Here is a 13,403-nt window from a genome sequence, read left to right as displayed (position 1 = left end):
TTCCCATCTGCTGTTCTGAAAACACTTATTTAAAATAAATATCATTTAGTATACTACTTTTAAAATATTATCTCTCTCTTTGAGATGTTGAAGAGCTTTACATTCTAATTTAAAGAGCTCCCTGATCACAGGTTTGATATCTCCTTTAGATCAAGAAGCAATGACAAAAGTATGAAGAAATTTCAATAGGGCCGTCTGCATCAACCCGAGTTTTCAAATTAGTGCGCTATTTCTGATCCGGCAAATTATCCCGATCTGAACAATCTCGAGATTATTTGTAATGGAGACGCAATTATCACGCTAGTTCGTAGCATTAATCTCGAGATTGCAATTACAAGTCAACTTGTGATTATTTGCAAAATAGCACCTTATTTTACAAATTATCCTGCTAATTCGCAGGTGCAGACACACTCGGGATTATTCATTCACGGCGTCAGACCATAATGCATCGATGCCTCTCTCAAGCAGGAATCGCTCTTCTTGCGATGGTGGAGACGGGGTTTCTTGAATCTTGAAATTAATCACGAAGAGGACCGATCGGGCTAAAATCTCGAGATTGAGCAAACTAGGGCTGGTGCAGCAACACCTTGTAAGGTGTGAAATGGCCATATGTTGCACTCTCCCTCCCCCCATCTCTTTCTCTCTATCCTATATGTGAGCTGTCTTAATTGGGAATCTTAATCCATAAGGAGTATTAGTAGGAAATCAATTGTGGGGATAATGGGAGGGAAAACCCTGAATACCCATTTTATGATTAAGGAAATGGTTAGTTTCCTATCCTATACAACAGAAAACAAAGACAGGATATGGTGTCTCAGAATGGCGTCGCTACCAGCAACCAAACGTCAAACTCGCAGAAACATTCAACCGAATAAATTCCTGAAGGTTTAAGGAATTTACTTCAAATCAGTTCAATGAGAAAACAATATAAGAAGGAAATTTGTTATATGAATGTGTGAATTTGGAAATTATAACATAAAATCAATGTAGTTATCCAGAGATTATCTTTATATTTAAAAAAGGACAAAATGCTTCCACATAAATGCTTAACAAGTTCACATGTGGAATTTTAAACATCATTCTTATGTATTAAGGGTCAGAAAACATAATTGGATCTCATCACATTCATCATCATCACAATCATCATCAGCAGCAGCATCATCATCATCACCATCATCATCACCACCATCGTCATCATCATCACAATCATCACCATCATCATCATCACCACCATCGTCATCATCATCACCATCACAATCATCATCATCACAATCATCATCATCATCACCATCACAATCATCATCATCACAATCATCATCATCATCACCACCTTCGTCATCATCACCACCATCACAATCATCATCATCACAATCATCATCATCTTAGTTATGCACAGCCACAGATGCATAGAAAAGCATTAAATAATGTATAGTCATATTTAAAGTCATGAGTAATATCTAAAGATTATAAAATACTAAACAGAATTTTTATAGAGCACTTTTCATCCTTATTGAATACTTCAAGCTCTACTGAAGGAGTCCACGGCACTCAGAATCAGATGAAGAAGGTTCACTATATAGCCCCTATAAAAAACATGACATCAAATATTATAAGATTATTACATGAATGAACACACAGAAATATCAACTATTCATACTCACATATGCCCGACCAAGTTCAGGTAAAACTAATATGAAAATGTTGCCCTGTCTCTTTACTGACAAGAAAGGCTATTTTAGGTTCCAGTTCACGTAAACTGTGTAGTGGAGATGACTCACAATCGTTTGGTCTTGCCTGCCTTGCAGTGCCGCCGCGTCAGCTGGCCTCGTAAAGATCAAGTGCTGGTTGAAAATCGTCCCTCGTCCTCGATCGTGCAGGCAACACTTCGCAGTTGATTTTGAAGAGTAATCTCGGTAAAAGTCTCCACAAATAGACCAACAACAATACATTCAACCTTACAAGCACTGTCCTAAACTGTCCTTTTTGTGTGAAAATAAAAAAACTGAGTGCAGGCGAATAATTTGGTCCGGATTAGGCCCCGTTATTTCGCAGACGACAAAGAGCCAGACCACACGAGTCGCATGCATGCGATACGCACATGCGACACAGCCACGCGAGCTTTTCTTGTTATTATTCGTCGATCAGCTGTGCGAAGAAAACAAAACCACGTGACATCGGTATCTCCAGACATTATCACTTGGCGACCAATCAGCGCTCTCAAAAGCTAAAGGGGAAGTTAGACAAAGAAATCGTTACGTCGCTATTGGTCAAATATTACTGTCCTTAATTAACTCATTTGTGCTTGTTGGCAAGTACGGTAGTCTCATCAATACCAGACTCTGGATGTCATTTTCTTATCAATTCCCACCTCCCCTGATATTTTTTTTTAATCTATAAGGGGAGTGAATTGTGTGTGGTCTCCCCGGGGTGGTCTCTCATTGACTGTGTGTCATAAATACATAGTCTTAAACTATACATTTTTAGATATCTACTAATACTGCAGAGAATAAATTGAAATATGATTGTATTTGTATAGAGAAACTACAATGTTTTGAGAGGAAAAGTGATTGTTTTGCTACTTGGTAACATGATTATTGTGGTATAAATGTATTGAGTAGTTCATTAGCATGATCATTACTTAAGTGGGTCTATATTACTAGACTACATTAGCATTATGGGTCAGGAAACTGGCCATGTATGAGTAGTTGAGGACTCGAGATGGCGCTATTGGTTCGTACCTACTAGTGTTCCTGGATTAACACTAGTACCTACCTGGTTTAAAATCACGAAAATATAAGCATAGTTCCAGAAATGAACATCATAGAACTGTTTTGGCGTCATTCACGATTCAACGTAAAATCTAATTTTTGTTGCGATTCCGACCTATAAACTTCGTTCACTTGACACTACAATAATACAATGATAACATAAAAAATCATTATTATAACAGTATATTGTATATATTATGATATATCTGTAAAACATCAATTATTGCATAATGCAATTTCCACTGATTTTTCAATTATTGAAGGGGAAAAAAATATATATACACAAAGAGACATAAAGTGTATTGAAATTTAACATAATGAAAGTATATTATAATGCAATATAATGAAACATATATATGTTTTATCAACTTATCGAACATAAATCAGAAATTATATATTATATATATAATTTATATATATATATATGTATATATATATATATATATATATATATATATATATATATATATATATATATAATAAAGAGCCCAGTTGGAAAAGGGGTTAGATCCATTTTTCATCAAAGTTGACTTTTTGTTCTCAATGTATAGATTTTTAGTATCTTTATAAGATGATACCAAAGAAAAGTTGAAATTCCCATTTAAAAGTGAACAAAAATGGCAAAAGAAATTACTTTTTTTAAAGGGGTTAGGTCCAATATTTTTTTTTTGGAAAAGAATATTTTTAAAAATATGAAGAGAGGTATATTTCTTTTATACCCAATTGTATGTTCATATGGTAGGGTATCATGAAAATCTAGTTTCGCATAAGAATATTGTAATATATGGGAGAATAAAAAAATGATTTTCTTGGAGTGGACCTTACCCCCCTTTCAACCAAAATCTTCTGAAGAGCTCATTTGTCAAAGGGGTTAGGTTATTCATAAATTTAATTGTTTTCTGTCTCAAAACCTATAGATTATAGTCGCTTTCATGATACCAAAGAAAATTTAAATTATATTGGATTCATTTCAGTTTGCTTGCAAAAGGGGTTAGGTCCACAATGATGATTTTTTTAATCACGATTTTTCTCGGAATGGTCAAAAGTGGACCTAACCCCTTTTGAAACCAAACTCTTCATATATATATATATATATATATATATATAAATAAAGGTTCTGCGTCGGTTGTGGTAGTATAAAGCAAAATACAAGGTGAATAAAACAACCGTAGAGAGAAAACTTTTCTCTCTACGGTTGTTTTATTCACTTTGTATTTTGCTATATATATATATATATATATATTTCAAAGATGACAAATTGCTTCTGCCATTAATCAAAGAAAATTACCACAAACAAAAAATATATATCAAGCATGAAAAGAAAATATTTCCTCCAGAGAAATCAGAAATTACCTCTGATAGCAATTTGGGATAAGTGAACAAAACAATTTAATCAAAAGTTCAAGTTTCCAATGTCAAGATATAAATTATTTAAAATTGTAATGTAAAATTATAAATTTCAAACGGATCAAACAGAAATCAACTGCTGAAGGATGAAAAAAAAAAAGATTGTTACTGTTGGGACATCATAAACTGCATTGGGATCAATATAATTCACTTTATATGATAGTAAGTCGAATGTGCAAAAAGGTCGGTGTATGTCCCAAAATAAATCTGGCGAATATTGATGTCCATGCATGGTGTATATACGGAGCCCCTGATAATTATGTTCTATATACTAAACTTGTTCTCGATGACTTTAAATACTAACTTGTTTCCTCGATTTATAACTCATGTTCACGGCATAACTCGTTCTCACGAATTATTTATACTGCAAAAACTCCGGTGTTGATTTAACACCAGCCCGGAATCCATGTATGTCCACACCAGAGAAGTATTGAAACGACACCAGTTTGGAATCAAACTGATGCTGTATTGGTGTTGTATAAACACCTATATCTGGTTTTAGACCAAAATAATACTGGTGTTGTTTAACACTTCTCTGGTGTGGACATATATAGATTCCGAGCTGGTGTTAAATCAACACCAGAGTTTTTGCAGTGAATACTCGATAAAGTCATTCTTTTCCTTGATTGTTCTCTCTTCTTACATTATAGTCGCCGTGGGAACGAGTTTATAAAGGCACAAGTTTATATGTAACTATTGTGAATGAGTTAGTTTGTCGTTGAAACGATTTATAAAAAAACACTCTGATCTCTATATTTATTCCTCTTCATACACTTTAAAAAAATATTGGGCAAAAATGGTCCATGAGGGAAATAATGTGTCCAACCAACACTGGGCATTTTCTTTTGGGCATTTTTATTTATCCAGTGTGATGAAAATTTTGCCCATTCTGAAGTAATTGCTGCTTATTTTTTTTAACTTACTGGACAATATGCTTCCCATATTGGGTAGAATACTGCCCTCAAATTGGTTGAACGCATAATTACCCTCGTGCTGGTTAAATTTTTACCCAATATTTTTTTTTACAGCGGAGTCAATGTCATTATTTTCAGGAATGATCAAAGCCACCACCGAACACATTGAGTATTACGCCATCACTTGGCATGCAGTAGATAGGGTTGCAGGAGATTGAAGCGTGTTCATTGTGTTTAATTCATAAATTGATGTGAATAAGCAAGTTCAATCACGAATGCATGAATAATATGAATAATATTTATTCGCCAGATTCATGGTAGGCTCATGCCAAACAGTGCAGTGTTTTCTTTATATGATAGTGCTCTTGACATTAACCTATTTAAAGGAAACCAAAATGCAAGGAGAAAATCCATATTATCAGAAACAATAAAATGAGGGGAGCAATCTAAAACTTGTTTTTATCAAAATCGGTTATAGAATAAGCGAGTAATAGGAATTTGAAAACTCTTGTTGCACTTCCTATATGGGGATCCTCAAATTTGCAAACGTGCTTCAAAATGGCTCATTTTGTGGACTACTCCATTTTGTTTTAATTGTACATAAATTTTCAGATTTTCCCAATTATCTTTCAAATTGCATCTTGCCTCCTTCTGAGCACAACATATGTCATGGGAAAATATAATTCACATGCAATCACACCACATAATTATGTCAAGGTCAGGAGGAGATCTCAGATAAGGTGAAATGTATCAAATACAGGGGAAAATCTGAAAAATTTGTGTACAAAACAAATGCAGAGTTGTCCACAAAATCAGCCATTTTGCCTCCGACGAAGATTCTGCTAGGATCGAAAGCTTAGGCCCCTTTTTGACTTTCTATTTTGCATGTTTGACAGTTTGAGGACCCCCATAGAAACTACACAAGACTTTTTAAACGTCCATAACTTGCTTATTTTGTAACTGATTTTGGTCAAACTTGTTTTAAATAGTTCCTCTCATTTTACTCTTTCCAATAAGATTGCTTCTCTTCCTTGGTTTTGGTTTCCTTTAAAATACTATGTTCATAGTATTAAGCATTTTTTTTTATTTTGATACCAATTTAATACTTTATGGTCCTATCTTATAGCGATGAGCTGATAAAATGATAGTCACTAAGACTTGAACTTATAATCAAACAAGCACAAAAGAGGCAAGACTTTACTTTTTAGTTCCTGTTTTGATTTTTCTTCTTCAATGTTTGAGAAAATATGGGCTCAAATATGGTCATTTTTATGATCTTTTAATTAAAAGAAGGCTATAGCCGAGGCCTGCCCCCCCCCCCCCCCCTTGTGTATATCTGATTCAGGGGGTTTGACCCCTTTGGCAGGGCATGGTCCTGGGAACGAATGACAGGGGGTGCTGGTTTGCAAAAAGAACAAAACAGTTTTCACTCTAAAGTGAAGAGGGGGGGGGGGGCGGGGTATTGCTTATTGCTTCCAAATGACAGATATGTGCATATCATCTATTTTGTGAAATTAAGCGAAACTTTAGAATGTCATAGCTTTCCTTTCTTATATTTTGTATCTGAAATATTCAGCGTTTTGCTCTTTAGATTTTTTCTTTATAAATCAGCTTTTTGTTGGGTACGGTGGACTCCTACAAATAAAAATGTACCCACTTTCATCCGTGAAGTATATCCATATCATAGAGATGTATATTAGTATACAGTATATCTCTATGATCCATATATACATGTAGCTCTGTGAAATGTAAGCGGGACTAAAAACCAAGAGGAATTTGTGTGCCCGAATCCTAGCTCCATGCTCCTCGCTCGAGCGGTGCATGCACCGGGCGTACCCGTATACACCGGTACCGTACCGGTATGCGTTCGATCATCTTGGCTTAGAGTTAACGCCTGCAGAGCGAAACTTTAATTTGGGTGAGTTGTATTGTTTGCCTTGTATTTTCTCATGTGATGTTAGCTTTGTGGAAATAATAAGTGTGGGAGAAGGGGAAAACTGAGAAAATTAAACTCTTTAAGTTAAAGCAACGCTGCCTTGAGACGGTGAAATGTATTGTAGGACTTGGAGTTGGAGGGAGCGAGGTCTTCGGTTTGGGCGTCAGGTACCGGTGCCGGTAGGTCGGCGGCGCTGGTGTCTCTCGCCGTGGCGCCCTGGGGCCCGTTTCTCAACACCGTCATTTGTCCAACTTCTTGACTAAATCGGAGATAGTGAGCTACTTGTCCGCTTACCGTTTCACGAAGCCCTCTTTACCAAGGGTACAACAACCTCACTAAATATTTATGACACCTCCGAACCTGTCATAACTTCTTTCTTAATGACGTAGTCACTCACTCGGTAGTGGCATCACGTGGGTAAGACGTAGACTCAACCTCGTTCGTAGGATGAGTGGGTAGACTATGACATGCAAAAGTGCCTAGAAATTTTTAAATGATAATCTTACGTCAATCAATCATAGAGGTTGAAAAATTTACATCACAAAACGAGTGGGTTAATGGCTAATGCCATCAATGATAATTGTAATTAATACAAAGAAACTATAAAAACTGTTGGTAAAATGCCACAATTTAACCATTTATTTTGAAATAGTAAAATGGTTTAATCGATAAAGATTCTACCACGTCAGGCCATCCATAACTGAACTCGTATTTGTTGTTTTCAGACCCCTATTAACAGTTGGATAAATTCTATCTCTAATTTATGCATATAATTTGTCAAATATTGTATGTTTCGGTATCAATGATTAAAAATGTTTTGTTTAACTATATGTTGATGACGTTCGGAATCGTAAAAGACCGCATAATTATAATCATTTTACTTTCGTAAACTATTAAAATTGGATATCCCGAGGGTATACCCATCTCAACGTCCACAAGTGATTTTTTAGTCATGAAATGAATTATTCATAATTTAATTTTCTCTGCAATTAAATGGTCAAGTCTTCATGGTCTAAGTATTTATGATGCATAATTCACCTTAGACAGCTGGCAGCCGTCTGTTTCGAGGAGTTTTTCAACATTTTTCAATTTTTTAAATTTCTCCTCATATGTATTTGGTGAGTGGAGCCAACGTAGTTCAGCGGAACAACCAACATAACAGAGACCGAAGCTTTTGGTCTAAATTCACCTGTGCTATTATTTTGAAAAGATTTATTTCCCAATTTATCACAATATTTGCAATTTTGTCATAATTTTTCTTTTGGAATATTATGCTATTTTGTGACTAAGGCTACGTCTCGTCTGCTCTTTTTACAGATAGTATCGATATCTAGGTATTCTAGTTAGGAAGCCTTTCGAGAAACAGGTTTAGTAAGATTGGAACTAACTCCGTGGTTGGTGGATATAGATATGACTAACTTGTCCATGTGTTGAGAAACGGGCCCCTGGCCGCTTATTCAAAGAGAAGGTGCTGGAGCTCAAACTAGTTGTAGATGTGTAGTCCGATCCGACCATGGACCTACATAGACTGTAGGAGTTTTTTAACATTTTTTATTTTTTATTATTTCTCCTCGTACACAGACTGCTCGCTATCGTGCAGCCACCATTAGGGTGTTAACAATGCAAAATACCCCCTACGGGGCTCATCGATTTTTTCTTTATTTTATAAAAATATATAAAAAGAACTGTACCAAAATAAAGATTATTATTCCGTTTTGGCCTGAAATGCACCAAAACGGGAAAAAAATAAACTTAAAAGGGGAAAAAACAGTGACTTACTTCGTCTGTCGCGCAACTTCACTTTTGTTTTATCCGAACGTAATACATAAACATAATTGTTTATGCACATACATCAGGGATACATGTTTGTAGCAAATTTCGCAGTATGGTGAAAAAGTAGCCATCAAAATTTTTTTTTCTTGGCATGTGCATACTACATGCATGAATACTGCCCTCATCCTCTTGCTATTGTACATTTTTGAAAAAAAAATAATAATTTTAAAATTGTGCATGACCCCCCCCCCCTTACGCTTTTCACGTCTCTGCCCATGCAGATGGATCGTGGCAGTGTGCATTGTCAAGTATGCACTTTATATGGATTCACTTATGTAAAGCTTTAGAGATTTAACACAACACCAAAGAGTATAAAAGTGTTGTAATAACACCCTTAATAGGTGTTGAACTAATGCTGTAAATTGAAAACCAGAAATGACTGGTGATGGTCCTCTGTATGTACTCTGGTTTACACTTTTTTTGTTGTTGTTGCTGTGTTAGAGGTATGAGTATTTAAAGGTCAAGTCCACCCCAGAAAAATGTTGATATGAATAAACAAAGAAAAATCAAATGAGCATAATGCAGAAATTTGATCAAAATCGGATGTAAAATAAGAAAGTTATGACATTTTAAAGTTTCGCTTATTTTTCACAAAACATGTATATGCACAACTCAGTGACATGCAAATGAGAGAGTCGATGATGTCCATCACTCACTATTTCTTCTGTTTTTTATTGTTTGAATTATACAATATTTCCATTTTTACCAATTTGACATGAAGGACCAACTTAACCGAACCATAAAATGTTATAACAATGGTAATGCCACATGTTCAGGGAGGAATAAAACTTTGTTTCACAGGACAAAGAGGGGAAAATTAGAATATTTTATATTTCATATAATAAAATGCAAAAGAAATAGTGAGTGAGTGATGTCATCAGTCCCCTCATTTGCATACTGACCAGGACGTGCATATATAACTGTTTTGTGAAATTAAGCGAAACTTAAAAGTATCATAACTTTCTTATTTTACATCCAATTTTGATGAAATTTTCAGTGTTGTGCTTGTTTGATTTTTTCTCTTCTTATTCAAATCAACTTTTTGTTGGGGTGGACTTGTCCTTTAATAGTATTGGTGTTGCTATGCAAGATTGTATTCTCCAGTAGCATTGCATGAGCTTATAAAAGCAAACATTTCCTGCATAACAGACTGCATAGATCACATACTGTATATTTGCCAATGTAAACACATGACTTCCACATTGTGATAAATTGTATTTAATAGATCCTCTTCTAATTGTTAAAAGAAATTTATTTTGAAAATTGGGGTTGGAGATCCCTTTTCGATAATACTAGAGATTAACATAGAATTTAGAAGTACATATGTAGGATGCTTTGGGTTCAAAATATATAATATGTTCTTATTTTTGCCTTTTCATATTTACAGTGTATCCTAAAAATTGATAGTACATGTAGACCAAATTTTCTAGCCCATGTGCTATTGAACTATAATAATACTAAGGGTGATGATGATGGTGGTGGTGGTGGTGGTGATGGTGATAATATGGGAAAAAATCCATCCATATTTTATTGATCAAAATAGACATGGAATGGAATACTCCGGAAATTTGCTTTGCCCAATTGATAATGGGCCCCGGCAGCCGCTGTGCAGCGCCAAATTGACATGGATCTATCCCTTTAGTCATTGACCGCCAAACAGGGTAGCAGCAACTCCGCTCATTTTAGCGTCTTTTGGTCTGTCTTGGCAGTAATATGCCAAATCGTCCACTCACCACATGGTCTACCTTCATGTAGTCTAATGCCATTCCGTCCATTAACATTTCATCCAACAACCATTTGGTCCAATAATCATTTGGTCCAATCATCACTTCGTCTAATCACTACATGTAAATGTAGTTCGTCTATGACCATTTCGTCTCATAACCAGTTGGTCTAATATTCATTTGAAATTTATTCATTTTGCCCAATTAACACTTAGTGTAATAGACCAAATGGTATATGGACTAAATGGATAATGGACCAACTGGTTTTTAAACGAAATGGTGAGTGGAGGAAATGGCAATTAGACCATGTGGATATTGGACAAACTGATGGTAGACAAAATGATAGTAGACGAGTTGGCAATTGGACCAATTGGCAGTTGACCAAATGAAATAAATCAACACGGCCGGGGTTTGAACTCCCGACCTGCGGGTTGTGAGACGGAGACTCTACCAACCGAGCCAACACATTGGTTGAATAAATGACAACAGTAACAATAACAATAAGAAATAACAATTATAAAAAAGAAGAAGACTTACAGGTCAAGTCCAACACAGCAAATGTTGATTTGAATAAATAGAGAAAAATCAAACTAGCATAACACTGAAAATTTTATCAAAATTGGATGTAAAATAAGAAAGTTATGGCATTTTAAAATTTTGTTTATTTTCACAGAACAGTTATATGCACATCCTTGTCGGTATGCAAATGGGGAGACTGATGACATCATCCACTCACTATTTACTTTGTATTTTATTATATGAAATACTGAATATTCTAATTTTCACCTCATTGTCAAGTGAAACAAAGATTAATTCCTCTCTGAACATGGGGAATCAACATCATTTTCATACTATATGCATCAGTCATGTTGGCCCTTGTCAAATCTGTAAAAAATGAAAAAAATTGTATAATTCAGACAATAAAAAACAAAAGAAATAGTGAGTGAGTGACATCGACTCTCTCATTATCATGTCAGTAAGTTGTGCATATAACTATTTTGTGAAAAATAGGGGGAATATTAAAATGCCATAACTTTCTTATTTACATCCGATTTTAACGAAATTTTCAGTGTTATGCTTGTTGGATTTTTTTCTTTTTATTCAAATCAATTTTTTTGTTGGGGTGGACTTGTCCTTTAAAGATAAGTAGTCAGTAGACCTACTGATTGCAGACCAAGTAAAGTGTAAACTTTTCAAAATGGTCTATCAAAATCCCAGCCAAAATTTTGAAAAATCATGTCAGCAGACTAAAGAAGTAACAAAGAGAAACTTCTCTCACACTGGGGAAGTTTACATTTTGATAGCAGCAGGGTTAACCATCATGGCCTATGAACTTGTGGCTTGTGTGTTTTATCATTTAATTTCTTTCTCATGAAACCCAGGCCATTATTTTGAGGTTACGTGCATGCAAAAGGATGTGCTCAAGTATCACAAGGATGCACTCTGTGCACCACATGACATCAGATTTTCCGTTTCAACGTCCATTGTTTGAAATTTGTTTGTTGATCGATTATCAAAGAAAAATGGAACTCATAATTTGCAAAATCCTTGTCATTTCTGATTTCTTTGTAACTTGGCTTTCTCTTCCCTCATTTAATTGTGTATCATGTTTGTAATTCACCGATGTGACTGTTTTGTACCCCTTTCATGGATTTATGGATGTGGATCAGATGCAGCAGATTTTAAAAAATATGGAATATTTCCCATATCAGACATCTGAGCTGGTCATTTACAAAACCGTATTGCCCTAGATTTTCTTAAAGGAGAATGAAACTCTTGGAGCAAGTTAGCTTTTGTGAAAGCAGAAAAATCAAAGAATAAGATCAACAAAAGTTTGAGTAAAATAGGACTAGCAATAGAAGAGTTATGAGCATTTGAATGTCGAGATCACCAATACTATGGAGATCCTCTCATTGGCAATGCGACCAAGATCTATGATGTCACAAATGAACAACTCTCCCCTTTTGGACACTGAAAATATACCCCAAAACATCTCTTTTTGCTCATTCTAATCATACATGACAAACGATTCATCAATGATATAATGTTGTGTTCAAACCTCTGTACTTGTCCTCTCATATAAAGAGAACACCTCACCTTGTGATAGACTCTATAAAAGTTAGAATATAAGTGAAATAAGTACTAAAGTAATGAGGGAGTTGTACGTGTGTGACATCACAGATCTTGGTTGCATTGCCAATGGGAGGATCTACATGGCAATAGTGATCTCAATATTCAAATGCTCATAACTTTATTATTATTCATTCAATCTTCCTCAAACTTTCAACAATATGTTTCTTTGATTTTTCTCTTTGATATGGATTCAGCTGGTTTCAAGGGTTTCATTCTCCTTTAATATCGGGAAGGGATAGGTATATTTATTTATATTTTGCTCGGTCTCTATGCATGCGCGTATTGACTTTGCATGCAGAGACGACGCAAAATTCAAACTCAGTGATGGAATCGATTCTTTCATGCCGACAAACTCGGCATGAAATGACACAATGCTTCTATTCTTGTGTGTAAATGTGTTTATGTGTGTTGGTATATGTACTGTACTCGAATGCAAGTGGACAATTGTCAAGAGAGAAAAATTTTCTCATTTAATAATGTATTTTTAGTAGCCATTTCTGAATAAAATTTGCTCAAACAAATGAAAATATGTAATTGATTATATAGTTATTTTGAACTTTTTCATTTCATCATCCAACAAAGTAATTATATAATTACAGTGTTAATTACAGTGTTATCACTCCTAGTACAAGCCTTCCTTTTTATAAAAACTAGATAAATTTGAATTTATGGATTTTTATGCAGTGTA

The sequence above is a fragment of the Lytechinus pictus genome, chromosome 16, assembly GCF_037042905.1.
Source record: "Lytechinus pictus isolate F3 Inbred chromosome 16, Lp3.0, whole genome shotgun sequence".
NCBI classification, from domain to species: domain Eukaryota; kingdom Metazoa; phylum Echinodermata; class Echinoidea; order Temnopleuroida; family Toxopneustidae; genus Lytechinus; species Lytechinus pictus.
The sequence above is the reverse complement of the archived record's forward strand: the minus strand, read 5'-3'. Positions refer to the sequence as shown.